Source organism: Canis lupus, chromosome 12, assembly GCF_011100685.1.
Source record: "Canis lupus familiaris isolate Mischka breed German Shepherd chromosome 12, alternate assembly UU_Cfam_GSD_1.0, whole genome shotgun sequence".
Lineage (NCBI taxonomy): Eukaryota > Metazoa > Chordata > Mammalia > Carnivora > Canidae > Canis > Canis lupus.
Genome location: NC_049233.1, coordinates 58,281,925 through 58,296,988, shown reverse-complemented (window position 1 = coordinate 58,296,988; position 15,064 = coordinate 58,281,925). Strand labels below are relative to the sequence as shown.

General features: G+C 40.3%; 1 long non-coding RNA gene across 4 annotated transcripts in view; it reads right to left on the bottom strand.

The window, feature by feature from the left end:
* LOC102153620 overlaps positions 1-5,947 on the bottom strand; it is a 74,574-nt gene extending 68,627 nt beyond the window's left edge. For 2 of the 4 annotated variants that reach the window (XR_005368061.1, XR_005368062.1), the window contains exons 1-2: positions 5,719-5,947; positions 3,134-3,209 (exon numbers count right to left, since the gene is read on the bottom strand). This is a non-coding gene — a long non-coding RNA (uncharacterized LOC102153620). The remainder of the gene's footprint in view (positions 1-3,133; positions 3,210-5,718) is intronic. The other 2 variants (XR_005368060.1, XR_005368059.1) reach the window with 2 other exon arrangements.
* Positions 5,948-15,064: the final 9,117 nt, after the last annotated feature.

Sequence of the window (15,064 nt, the reverse complement as noted above, 5' to 3'; positions counted from 1 at the left end):
TTTCATTGTTGCTTCCCCCGCTACTCTCTTATTTGTGCTCTCTCTGCTACACTGGTTCACCATCCACTAACTTGCTTTCATCAAAGATACTTCTTTGGTGTCTTTCATGTCCCCTCCCAGGGAAGGCTGAATTTTGGAAGCAGAACCCCAGAGTTACAGAAAGTGAGGGAAGAAGTGGATCTTAATGATCATCTGGTCCAACACCTGTAGTCTACAGGCAAGAAACCTGAGGCTCTAAGAGCCTTGCCAGAAGTCACCAAGTATAAGAGCTGCAGGTGCTCAATCCAGGGCTCTTGCCACGGTGTCACACTCCTGCCAGATTTCAGGTGAATCATGTTACAGAATTAGACCCAAACTTGGGGCACAACTGAAAGACAAACTCCAAATCCAAAAGGACAGCTGGGTCATTTCTAAGGCAGATGCTCATTCTGAAAACAAAGTGTTGATTTTGACACTGTAGAATGCTCGGGGTTTGCATCTACACTGGGAAGCAGAAAGTGTGGAGCGCATCCTTCACCACAATAAATGGGCACAGAGCGCCATCTGCTGGATGTCTGGACTTTAGGCTACCTGCCACAATTCAGAAAGATGCTTTAAACAGCTCATTTTTTTTTTAATTACTATTATTGAAGTACAATTGACATAAAATGGTATGTTCGTTTCAAGTGTACAACACATTGATTTGACAATTCTATACATTACTCAGTGCTCACCATGATTGACTATATCCCCTGTGCTGCACTTTTCATCTCTCTGACATTTTCTAACTAGACTTTTATACCTCTTAATCCCCTTCATCTATTTCACCCACTTTCCCCACTCATCTCGCCTCTGGCAACTCCACTTTGTCTTTGTATGTAAGAGTCTATTTGGTTTTCCTGCTTGTTCATTTCCTTTATTTTTAGATTCCACATGTAAGTGAAATCATATAGTATTTGTCCTTCTCTGTCTGACTTCTTTTACTTAAAGCAGTTCATTTCTTGTTGGCCACAACCACAAACACAAAGAAATACTTATTTCCTCTTTTAAAAAATGTACACTGATTTCTTTTCCCCCTTAATATATCATGGTGATCTTTGTTAATAAAATGGATTGAGTGTATGTTTTCAATCTAAGCTTCTAAAAAATTGTATTATGAAACCTTCCAAGCATACACAAAAGAAGAGAGAATGGTACAACAATTTCCCATATACCTTTCCCTCATATTTAAAAATTGTCACAATTTTGCCACATTTGCTCCTCTATCTTTTATCTTTTTATCTTTGCTGAAGTAATTAAGGCAAATATCAAGTATTCAAACTTTAGCATTTTTTTTAAGATTTTATTTACTTACTTGACAGAGAGAGAGAAAAAGTGCAAGAGCAAGAGCACAGGCAAGCCAAAGGAGAGGGAGACGCAGAGCCCCAGCTGAGCAAAGAGCCGGATGTGGGGCTCAATCCCAGGACTCCCGGATCATGACCCAAGCTGAAGGCAGACGCTTAACCAACTGAGCCACCCAGGTGCCCCCAAACTTCAGTATTGATCTCTTTTAAAAATGAGACATTTTTTTCTCCTAAACACAGTATCACTATTACATCTGACAAAATTATTAGTAATCCTTTATTATTTGCTAATGCCCAATCCACAGATTTCCCTGGTGGTCTAAAAAAAGTGTACCACTGATTTGTTCTAATTAAAATCACAACAAGGATATGATCCAATTAAATACATTTAAAATCTGAGTTCAGGGGATCCCTGGGTGGCTCAGCGGTTTAGCGCCTGCCTTTGGCCCAGGGTGCGATCCTGGAGTCCCGGGATCGAGTTCCACGTCGGGCTCCCTGCATGGAGCCTGCTTCTCCCTCTGCCTGTGTCTCTGCCTTTCTCTGTCTCTATCGTGAATAAATAAATAAATAAATCTTTAAAAAAAATAAAAATAAAAAATAAATAAAATCTGAGTTCATATACATCTAAAAAAAGGAGAGGGAAAGTCTGCCGCTCCTAGAAAGAAGGAAAGAAGTAAAGGAGGGAGGGAGGAAAGGAAAGAAGGAAGGATGGATGAAGGCAATGAGAGAGATAAGGAGGGAAGGAACCGACCATTTCTTATTAGACTACATTAACTAAGCCATAGACTCCTTACTTTGAAAATGGGCAACTAAAGGAAAGAATTAAATACATACCCTGCCTTTCATGAATGAACTGTACTTCAGTATAAATGGAGCTTTATTTGATAAAGGACATTCTTCTTTACAGAAGAGTACCATCTAATAAAGGTGGAAGAAATGACAGAGTGAAAAAACTCCATTTTGGGTTGCCTGGGTGACTCAGTGGTTGAACATCTGCCTTTGGCTCAGGTAGTGATCCTGGGGTTTTGGGATTGAGTCCCCCACTCCTGTGGGGAGCCTGCTTCTCCCTCTGCCTGTGTCTCTGCCTCCCTCTCTGTGTCTCTCATGAGTAAATAAAATCTTGGAAAAAAAGAAAGGAAATCTCCATTTTACCATGAGAGAAAAGTTGATGGGGAATTTGACCGAAGAGTGATCAGGCTGTCGTCTCCTACTCCTACTCAGCAAAAGGACTATCACGAAAGGTTTGTTTACCTGGGTTGCTTTTTAAGCATATAGTCTGCTCATTGTCTGTCTTTTTCAGTTTTATACTTAGACCTCTATTTCTTATTTTACATTATACAGTATCTAACAACCCCCCCTCCATAAATTATTCTTCTTCCTATTTTTCTCCCCATTTCTATCTCCTGATTTGGTTAATTATCATTTTCTTTCTTCTGAAGAATATCTTGATAGCTTTAAGTAAAATGTCTATTTTTTTGAAGGCAAGATTTGCTGAATTCAGCTGAGACCAGCAAATTGTCTTACTTATACTTTTTCCATCTTCTTCCCAATGGGTATATGTTGTCCTCTATTTGGCTAAGGTTTTAAATTTTATAATGGAAAATTTAAAATACATCCAAAAAAAAAAAAAAAGACTAGATTAATGAACCTCATATACCCCTCCCCCAACTTCAACTATTACTGACAAACCCATGGCTGCCCTTGTTTCATCTGTTTCCACCTATACCCACTTACCCCCACCTCTCACAGCAAGACACTGGCTTAATCCAGATCTCAGACCATTTCATTTCTTTGGCTAAATTATTACTCACTGATGGCACACCAAGCATGCTTCTCCTCTCCAGCCAGCAGGGGCTCCAGCATGGTGGACTCCAGTGGTTATCCTCTCTGCAGGGAGGGGATCATAGAGATAGTGAGAAGGCATTCTACCTCTGTGAAATTGTTTCATTTCTAAGCTGCCTACACCCTGCTTTCTGCCTTTTGTCAAACTGAGGATTATTAATGGGATTATCTAGAATTTTGGTCATCTTTTTCCCTATAATGGTTGCGAGAAAGAGGAGTTGGGAGCTGCATGGAAATTTGCTAATTCTCAGAAAACTTGGTCCTACTCTTTCACAGCCACCAGCCTGTTCCTCCCTTCGATTGCTATTGGTAGGATTGCCAGAAAAATACAGTATAATTATTTTCCCAAATATTGGGGAAATTTTTTTAAATAAAAAAATGTTATCATTTTATCATTTACCTGACATTCAAATTTAATGGGGCATCCTATATTATTGTTTGCTAAATCTAAAAATCTTAGCTACTAGAGCAATTCGCTGGCCTTCACCTTCAGTGTGTTTGCTTGGTTGGTGGGTTGATATATCCACGTATTATTTCAACTGCTGGGTTTGCTGGCAGGAAGGTTTCAAGGTCAGGCTTTACTCTGCCATCTTACAATCTTACACTGGAGACTCTAGCATTTCATTAAACATTAAAATGATTCATTCAATTTGAATATGTTTAATTTTATGTCATGTTTAATACATCAAATACACTTAGGAAAAGCATATGCATGACTTTTGAGTTTGTGTTTCTCTTTGCTAGAAATGTAATCAACATTTAGGTATATTAGAAAAAAGCTAAATAAATAATGTCCCATCTTGTGGCCAGTGCACCAGGCATATTGTGAATGGTATTTTTTATGGATTTTGTTTCCATTTTTAAAAAAATATTTTTTAAAATATTTTTAAATATAAACATATTCGATAGAGAGCACAAGCAGGGAGAGTGGCAGGCAGAAGGAGAAGCAGACTCCCCACTGAGCAGGGAGCCAATGCAGAGCGGGATCCCAGGACCCTGGCATCACGACCTAAGCCAAAGGCAGACGCTTAACCAACTGAGCCACCCAGGCACCTTTTGTTTCCATTTTTATTATTTTTTGACAAAGGTATTCCTAAAGTTCTTCATCACCTCTAAAGTTTCATGTGGTCAAGCAGTTAGTTCCCAGGGGTGCCTGTGTGGTGAAGTCGGTTAAACAACTGAGTCTGATTTTGACTCAGGTCAGGATCTCAGAGTGAAATCGAACTCTTCATGGGCTCCATGTTCAGCGCAGAGTCTGCTTGCGATGATCTTTCCCACTCTCTCTCTTTCTCTAAAATAAAAAAAATCCAAAAAAAAAAAAAAAGGTTACTTACCATTGGAAACCCCAATCTGAGCTCTGAAACTTTTCCCTGTCACAGAGAGTGGGATTTTGATCAATAACTAATCATAGATAAGCGACAAACTCGTATTTGGGGTTGTTTGTCTAAAGGTACAAGGACTGCTAAGGAACAAACAAGTCCCTTTTAGGTTTTTTTTTGTTTTGTTTTGTTTTTGTTTTTTTTAAAGATTTTATTTATTTATTTTTCCATGAGAGACACAGAGAGATGCACAGAGAAAGGCAGAGACACGGGCAGAGGGAAAAGCAGGCTCCCTGCAAGGGAGCCCGATGCGGGACTCGATCCCGGGTCTCCAGGATCACGCCTTGGGCGGAAGGCGGGCGCCAAACCGCTGAGCCCCCCAGGGATCCCCAACAAGTCCCTTTCTGGTGTTGTGCACGCTATTTGCTGAATGACGGACGGGCTGAACACAACACCACAGAATCTAGTTTGTCCACACAGCCGAGAGATATATTACAATGATTTCTATGAGGGTCAGGGAATTAGCTTTGACGTCCCGCAGCCAGAAGCAACGCAACCGGTCTCACCCCCAGACGCAGCCACTGCAGCAGAAACCCCACTGCTCCCACCACTTGCCTTGAGTTACCCACGAAGCTTCGATCTCGACCTGTCTCTGAAGGCTTCCACGAGTCCCCCACAACGGCTCTGTGCCAGTCTGGGGGAGGCGGTCATGGAGGGGACGTGCCTCGAGTCGACCTGCAAGCCGGACCACAGCAAGAAACAGGAAGCTCCTCGCCACCCCACCCCCTGCCCGGTCCTGGAGTGTCCGTTGTGCCCACCATTTTCACAGTAGAAATTATTTTCAAGGACCGGGCCTTGGGGCAGCAATGTGGTGCTGCGACCATCTAGACGGTATAAGGCAACTGAACCTTGTGACGGCTGCTGGGTAAACTTTTAAGATTCTGGTGGGCGGGGGATCCCTGGGTGGCGCAGAGGTTTGGCACCTGCCTTTGGCCCAGGGCGCGATCCTGGAGGCCCCGGATCGAATCCCACGTTGGGCTCCCGGTGCATGGAGCCTGCTTCTCCCTCTGCCTGTGTCTCTGCCTCTCTCTCTCTCTCTCTCTCTATCATAAATAAATTAAAAAAAATTAAAAAAAAAAAAAGATTCTGGTGGGCGGGTGTGGAGACCTACTCCTCTAGCGACAGAGGCCAAGCCTCCCGCATAAGTGCCCTGGCTTGTTAAAGCTGTCACCTACCCTTCTGGAGTGCTCGCTCGCTCGCTCTCTTCGGCCCCCTCCCTGCCCTCCGTGCCAGGCGCCGCCAACTTTCAGATGCCACCGGGGAAACTCCCAAGCTTACGAGACACAAGCGCCCCCGACCCGGCGGGGGAAAAGCAAATCCTCGCCCACTCCTTTCAAAATCTCGCCCACCTTTGACCCCTTTTCAAATCTCGCGCAGGCGCATTAGCTGGGCGGGAGTTACTCGCGCGCACGCTAGAGCGGGGGATGCTGGGAAGCGTCGTCGTTCAGTGGCGCCTCGCGAAGCTGAAGTAGCGCGAAGTGGAGAGACGCCCAAACGGTTAGTGTATTCGAACGCTTTGAGGGAGCATGAGCGGCGGTTATTTTACCGCCATTGCTCGTTCAGCATCCGTTGGCCCTTTTGTCTTCCCTAACGGAAGCACGTTTTGCTCAAGTATATATCCTCCTCCCCATGCCAAGCGCGTGATTCAGCAGAACTTGTCTTTAGCTGCAAGGATGCCTCTGAGCCGATCGTGGTACCCCTTTTGCTAATCAGTGAGCCAAGAACCCAGATTTATTTCAAAAAGCTGATAGTATTCTAGAAATTGCTAGAAGTCGCGGATGAGCCTTTAAACTGAGCTGACGGAATTCGACCGACCGAAGAATTTGTCTTCCTTTGGGCGGTGATTGTTGTTTTCTCCCTTTCCTGCTGTGTGAACCGGAAGGCCTTACTATGAACAGAAACCTCACAAGCAAGAAGACCCTAAGGACAAAGCCAGAGGGGAAAGAGCAGAGAAAACTGCCAGGAGATGCAGTCAGAGGCCTAATCAGTATGCAAAGTCTGCCTCTGAGTTGCATAATCTGAACGACCAAAAATGGCCTTAGTGTTTTTGCTTTGCTGTAGGGGTTTGCTTTGCCTTAGGGTTTCTGTTAGATTTAGGCAAAGCATCCTACCAGATATAATTTCTCCTACATTTCTCCCGCGTGTGCTCTGGGTGGCTTCCCCTTCAGGTGGGCCCCCCACCAGGAACTCCACAGGATTGGCTGCAGTCTGGGAAAGCTTGTCTGCAGGCTGCTCCCAGTCTCAGGAAGCTCGTACACACCCCCACCGTTTCTAACCTCCTAGACAAAAGCGGTAGTTCAGTCCACAGATGGCCATGGACTGCCTCCAGCACTTTGTTCTCCAACTGGCACTACTTTCTTGGCTGCCTGTAAGAATGGCAACCCCACCTTGTGAAGTCCTTTTACCTGCAACTTCTGAAGAGACCTGGTGTGAGATAGATTCACAGTCTAGTTGGTCAAGGCGGGGGACTCACAGCTAGGTTGTCTCCGTTTATAACCAAATTAGGTCTACATTTACATAAGTTCATTTTAGTTTCATAACAGCCATACTATTCCTGCAACTACTACTATTACCACTACTACTGATAGTAATAACCCCTGTGATACACAGAGCCCATGATTACCTGTGCAGATGATAAGAGCTGAACAATGGCAGAGTCACATAAGTGGTTTTGAAATGGTATCCCTCAGCCACATCAAAACCAAAGGTAAATAATTTCAGAACTAGTGGAAAATAGGGGGAGATGGCCTCTCTTACCCTGAAGTGATGATTTAACAACCCACATGACTTGCCAAGTTTTGGGTATATGCCCAACCCCGGTAAACAAGCTGTACCTTCTTGTCTAGGTGGAAGGCAAAACTCCTTTTCTACAACTTTATAGAGTCTGGAGGACGTTCCCAGAATAAGTCTCATTCATCCAAGAGTCAGAGCTGCCCAAAGCCTTACTTGGATCTTCCTTGTACTGCCTAACCCATTAACTGACCTCCAGCCTTCTTATCATGCCCTCTGATTCACCCACACAAGTAGCCAATTCCTGAACTGTCACATTCATCAGCCTCACTCATCTTCCCTGACTATAAAGCCCTGTTTCAGATCACTCATCAAGAAGGTCTTGCTAATAATTCATTAATTCAACAAAACTGTTGAACAATTACTTTGCGCTTAGCAGTGTTTCAGGATCTGAGTTAAAATGAAACAGCATAGAACCTGCCCTGATGAAGCATAAGTGCAGAACAATAAATAAAAGACAATTACAATGCAAGGTCAAAAGCATCTAATCTTGTCTACGAATAGCTTTCTGTTATTTTTAGAATAAAAGCAATACCATTTAACCTAACAGATAATGCCTCACATACTCAGATCCCAGGGTCTCTCCAGCAGCATTCCATACCAAGGCCACCCTGCCATTATTTCACCATTTCAGCCTTAAATGTGTTCCACATTGGTACTGCTATCCCCCAACCACGGGAACTTTGCACATAAACCTGAGACCCTCTTCACTCTTCTTTCTGCCTAGTTAACCCTTAAGCTTCCTTTAGAGCTCAACTGAGGGTCGCTTCTTTAAGGAAGACTTCTTTGCACCCTCCTCTTAATTTTGCTTGAGTAATGTGTATTTGAGTGACTAATTGTCTCTTCCACTAAAGTTTAAGCTCCAGGGATTAAATTTGTTTTTTCTGACATCATGTTCCTCATATTTAACACCATTGCATGACACAAAGTATAGACAATTGATAAATACATGTTGAGTAAGTAAATTAATAGAGGATAGCTGATTTCCAAGTTGAAATCTGAAGGACAATAGAATTTAGAATAGTAACCAGAGAGTTTGGACATCCCTTCACAGTGGCACTGACTTTGAGCAGAATTTAAAGAGGTAGCTTTCTTCAACCCAAACTTACAGAAGCCATCTGGAGAAAAATGTTAAAAAAGTTTTACTGTCATAGGACCTAACCAAGACATAATGTCCAACAGCTGCAAAGTTTGGGAGGAAGGAGAGATGAATCTTTGCTGATTGTTACAGCATATCCCCCTTGTGCTAGTAGCAAGTCAGAACATGTCAAATCATTCCAGCCATACTCAGTTTGCATTTGGTAAAACACTATCAGCCACTTCTTTAGGTTTTATCTCCAGTCTCTTTGGGATCATAATTTGGGTCACAGACTGCATCAATGATGAATTTTGTGTGGCACATCTTCGAATGGTTGTTTATGGAAAAAGAAAGTATGTTAGTAAAGGCTCAAAAAATATATAAAATATTTCATCTCTCAGGCAATCCACTTCTCCCAAATACGGGGAAATAGATGCTTTCTCCCTGTAAAGAAGCATCCTACAAACACTGAGACATCCTGACCCACCCGTCCTACCTCTTAACTTTTGACATAGAGCCACCTCTATGCCCAAGACCGATAGAAAGACTGCCCACCCAACTGATAAAATTGCAAGAAGGGATAAATAATTGTTTTAGGCCACTAAATTTGGAGGTGATTGATTATGCAGCAACAGATGACTGACACAAATTTTTTTTTAATGTTTCAAATCTTATTATGTTGTTTATAACCTCTAGAGCAATGTGAATAGTGATAGCAAACAACTGCCAATGTGTATCAAATTTTGAAATTTGCATACTCTTAGACACAGAAATTTGGAATGTGTTTTATAAAAAGGTTTGCACATGCATATTAAGATATAAGCACAAATATTCTTTATTATCTGTAATATTAAAAAGTTGGAAACAAATGTTGAGGGGAATGTCTAAGTCACACATATTAATACTGCTCACTTCATACTTAATAATGAAATATTAGAACTATATCAAGCCAGAGCCTGCTATCACCATTCAACATTCTTTTGAAGATTCTAATCAGTATAATGACATTTTCTTTTTTTTTTTTTTTTGTAACTTAAATTCTATTTAGTTCACATACAGTTCAATATTGGTTTCAGGAGTAGAGTTCAGTGATTCACCATTTACATATAACACCCAGTGCTCTTCCTAACAAGTGCCCTCCTTAATACCCATCACCCATATATCCCATCCCCCACCCACGTTTGTCCTTCATAGTTAAGAATCTCTCTTGATTTGTTTGTCTCTCCTTTTATCCCCTGTCTTGAATGTTCATCTGTTTTGTTTCTAAATTCCACATGAGTGAAATTATGTGGTATTCATCTTTCTCTGATTGGCTTATTGCACTTAGCATAACACACGCTAGCTCTATCCATATCATTGCAAATGGCAAGATTTCATTCTTTTTGTTGACTGAGCAGTATTCTATCATATGTGATATATATATATGTGATATATATATAGAATCATATATATGTGATATATATATCATATATATACAGAATCACATATATTTATATATATCCCACATCTTTATAATGACATTTTTAAGAGAATATTTATAAATACTGAGAGGATGGGGCAAAACTGTCATTATTTGCAAATGATATGATTCTATATTTTAAAAATCTAATGCAACCCACTGAAAAACTAGTGGAAATAGTAAGAGTTCAATAAAATGGCTAAATTTTGGAATATTTAAATATGTATAATTAATAGCTTTCCCGTACAACAATAACTAGAAATATTTTAGATTTATTTACAATAGCAAGAGAAAAGCCAAATGGTTTTTCCAGCCTATCATAGTGGTTGCCAACAGCTAGAATGGAAAATACAATAAGCTATAATTAGCCAAACAGAAATGACTAACACCTACAAATGTAATTCCAGATTGCAATGACTTTTTAGGCTGCCAGATCATTCTATTGGTGTATATTGGAGGGCTAACTAAACCTTTTTTTAAAACATATGCTGCTATTTAAGTCATCCTATCCGTGTGTGGTTTGCTATTTAGACTTAAGTCGAAGACTTTAAAGATGTCATGTTAAATTTCTAGTTATTTGGATCAGCCCACTCTGCAAACATGCTGAAATCATTTTTAATTCTACTTTCCAATCCATTCTCTCTTCACATCCTCTGCAAACTTAAACATCATGATGACACTGTCAACAAAGTCCTTTTAAAATTGTGAGTTACCAAGAGGTAATATAAGGGCAGATTAAAAATCAAAAGTTTCCCTCTCATTTTTGTCATTTTTAACATTATGCTTTCCACTTCAAACAATGTAAATTTTCCTTCCCTTTCTTCTCAGATTCTTTATGTTCCTGCAAGCTCTTATCAACATATTTTCAATTCGTTTTGTGAGCATCCTTCCATCTCTTAAGCAGTTGGGCTCCCTCTCCTCTTATCCTCCCCCTTTGCCCATATACATATCCTCTTGTTCTTCTAATTAAAATAGCATTTTACTGCCAGGTTTTCATTTTTTGAGCATTGCGTTTCCCTCCTGGGCTACCATCTTACTTCAGTCATTTGTTTATTCCATAAAAATATATTCAGCAATGACTATATGCTTGGCAATGTAATAAGCAATGAGACATCAAAGATTAAAAGACATATTCTTCAAAATGTATTGTCTAATGGGAAAATAGACACATAAACAACTAAAACGCAAAGAGCTTTGTTCAGGGAAAAGGAATATGCAAAATGTAACAGAAGCGGAATTATTATGTTGATGGCTCTCAAATTTAACCATTTGGCAGTGAGGTAAGGGAGGCAGTGAGGTCCAGGAGGCCCAGAATGGTGACAGACACTGAAAAGGGAATTGGGTCATTTGCAGTCATGGGCTGGAACTGACTCATACTGGTTCAAGAGCCACATCTCTTCCCAATTCTGTCTTCAATGACTTCAGGTTGGTAGTTGAAATTAGCCATGCAGGAACTATTTACATGACAGAAATTGGCAAATGATACAAATGCAGGCACTTTTATTTTTATTAGAAAGCCAGTTGTTAAACATTTACCAGAATACCACAAAATTAATATATTGGAGGAGCTGTTATAATTTTTTAAAAAGTTATTAGACTCAGATGAATTGGAAAGATAGAAAAAGTCAGTTAGGCACTGGAATGCTAATGCTGAAATTTTAGCAACAGGTTCAAGGTTCCTGCTCTTTCCTTACTGTGCTCTGCCCATTACCACCCTCTCTTTGTCACATTCCTCTAGGCCTAATTGCTCTTCTGCACCTGCTCCAAATCTTTCATGTCCCAGTTTCCTCTTATGAGTGTTTCTTCCGATCTACCCAAAAAAATCAGTTTAAGACTGAGCTAATAATCCTTACCACTTTTGATACACTGAAATTATTTTCTGCATTTAGGCACAATTTCCTTGGCCACATTTCTCACAGAAATCTGAGAAAACTCATTTGTAAAAAAGACTTTTTCCTCCGGGCAGCCCGGGTGGCTCAGCGGTTTAGCACCGCCTTCAGCCCAGGGCCTGATCCTGGAGACCTGGGATCGAGTCCCACATCAGGCTCCCTGCATGGAGCCTGATTGTGTCTCTGTCTCTGTCTCTGTCTCTGTCTCTGTATCTCATGAATAAATAAAATCTTAGGAAAAAAAAGACTTTCTTCAGAATCCCTATTTGACAACCAATTGCTTAATTGGTCTGAACACTAGAAGGGAGATGAGAAAAAGTGGTGACCTCTGAGTGATTATACCATAACCAGTATGATCCATCCAGAGAGTGTATATACAGTCAAAATAGGCATCTTACCTTTGCTGTGATCCAAGTGATCTCCTTACCTTCAGAGCATATCATCGATTAAAAATTACGGTGCAGTTACAGAATCTACTGTGTAATAACAGTAAACACGCCAAATACAATGGCTGGCATTAGCTTTTGTCCTGGTATCTGATATTACACTAATTTTCTGATGCTCATTTGTATCCCTGGGCATTAAGAAATATTTTCTTTCTGTTTATAAATATGTCAAGTATTCCCTTCTGTTGCTTTGATCATCTACAGCTGTTAAGTTAGGGCTAGTTTCAGAAAATGGCACTACAGGGTGAAAAAGACTGCATTCAGACTTTATCAACCATCTGGAGTGGTGAACTGCTTTGATGTCCTAATATCACTCTGATTTGATTTCTACAAAGTGGGAAAGTTTCTAGTAAAAAGTAAATTACCATAGATGTTATCGAGAGATGCTCATAGCTTTGGAACTTTTGTGCTTACTGAAGAAATCTCAAATCTTTGCTGCAGCCGTATTTATAGAATCATCAAGTCAACCTCCTTTATTTAGCCTGTTCAGCAACGGATGTACAAGAACTGTTTTAAAGACTTAACATTAGATCACAGCTGCTGTTGATAGAATCTTCTTCATCCCTGTATTATTTATTATTATTGAAGTGTAGTTGACATACAGTATTATATTAGTTTCAGGTGTACAACATAGTGATTCAACCACTTACATACATTTCAAAGTGATCACCATGATAAATCTAGCTATAATCTGTCACCATACAAAGTTGTTACAGTTTTATTAACTGTATGCCCTGTGCTATCCATTCCATCCCCATGTCCTATTCCACCCCATTCTTTATTTCATATCAGCTAGGAAACTTCTTTGAGAAAGTTATGGGTATACACTCTAGAATCTTCCAAAGATTAATACTACCTCTTCACCAAAAAAACTCTGATTGTACCTATCAGGAATGAAATCTATAGGAAAACCAACTACCTCACATGACAAGTCCTGAAGTTGGATAGCTCCAGAATTGGTTGATACAAATGATGTTATAAACACCCAAGTTCCTTTTATCCTTCTATTCTGCATCATTTATATGTCAGCTCTGTCTCTGCTCTCTCTCCTCATGATCACAAAATGGCTGCTACTGTTCTAGTCATTTTATCCACAAAAAGCAATAGCTAGCAAAGACCTATCCTTTCCTTCTGTTTCTTTATAATAATGAGAAAGTATTTTCCAGAAGTTTCCATCCAACAACCTTTCATATCTCATTAGCTTTACCCAAAAGCTATCACTGGTACAGAGACTAGAACTAACAAGCTAAGCTTAGATTGTACTAGGTTTACTCTTGGGTCACATGAGAGAGACTGCCCTGGAACACAAAAGTAGGATCTCCCAGCAAGGAAAAAGCTTACACTAACTCAGTTAGGCTCTTCAGTGATGGAATTGCCCAAGAATCTATCCTGTTGCCTTCTATTTTCACTATCCAGATTGTATGATTTTACATATTTCCCTGCTACCTATTTACTAATGACTCTCAAATTTACATCTCCAACCCACAATTGTAGCCCTATATTCAGATTCAAAATTCAAACTGCCAATTATTACAGATTCCACAAATTTAACATATAAATGGAACTAGTTATCTTTTCTCCTAAGTGTGGTCTGCATCCAGCATTCTCTATCACAACTAATAAATTAGCTATGTAACCATTCAACCAAGCTAGATAATTCAATATCATTCTCAATTTCTCTTTCTTTTTATACATTCATTTGGGGTTTTTTTTGTTTTATTTTAATAAAATAATTTTTTATTGGTGTTCAATTTACCAACATACAGAATAACACCCAGTGTTCATCCCGTCAAGTGTCCCCCTCAGTGCCCATCACCCACTCACCCCCACCCCACCCCCCTTCCACCACCCCTAGTTCGTTTCCCAGAGTTAGGAGTCTTTATGTTCTGTCTCCCTTTCTGATATTTCCCACACATTTCTTCTCCCTTCCCTTATAGTCCCTTTCACTATTATTTATATTCCCCAATCATTTGGGTTTTTTAATTGTCATTAAATCTGAATATTTTAATCTCACTAACATAAGCAGATTTATTTACATATAAGAACGTTTGTCTTTGTCATGCTTATACATTCATTTGATTTCATTTGTGCCTAGCTGGCTCAGTTGGTAAGAACGTGTGACTCTTGATCTCCGGGTTGTGAGTTTGAGCCCCATGTTGGGCATAAAGATTACTTTAAAAATGAATATTCATTTGATTTCCAAATCCTGCTGATTCAATTTCCTAAATGTTCCTCTTCCACATAGCCTCCATTTTGTTCTGCATGACTCAAGTTTCTCCCTATCCATTTCTGCTTCCATTGTCACTGAAATGATCTTCCTCAAACCAAGAGGAAATGTCAGGGCCTTCCTTAAGTAGTCTATGAAATCTCAATGGCCTACAGGAAAACAAAACAAAACAAAAGCCAGCATCTTCTCAAGGCCCTTCACAATCCATTACCATCCAGTGTAGCCTCCTCTTCCAATCTCTCGACAGGCACCCCCTACACTTCTGAACACTGAACTCCTTACCATTGCCAGGTTATGTCAAGCCTTTTATGAGATTTGCTTTGGGAGAATAGTTTCCATAACTTCGGATTCTCTCCTCCAGTTTTGACTTAGGAATTTCTAGATCATTCTTTAACACTCTCAGATCAAAGTATTATCTCCTCCAAACAAATGACTTAAAGTACATGAAGAAGAATTCAACTCCAAAAATAATTAAAGAAATACACAGTAAAATAATATCGGTTTGAAAGCATCATGTTAGGGACACCTGGGTGACTCAGTGGTTGAGTGTCTGCCTTTAGTCCAGGGCATCATCCTGGAGTCCCAGGATTGAGTCCCACATCAGGCTCCCTGCATGGAGCCTCCTTTTCTGT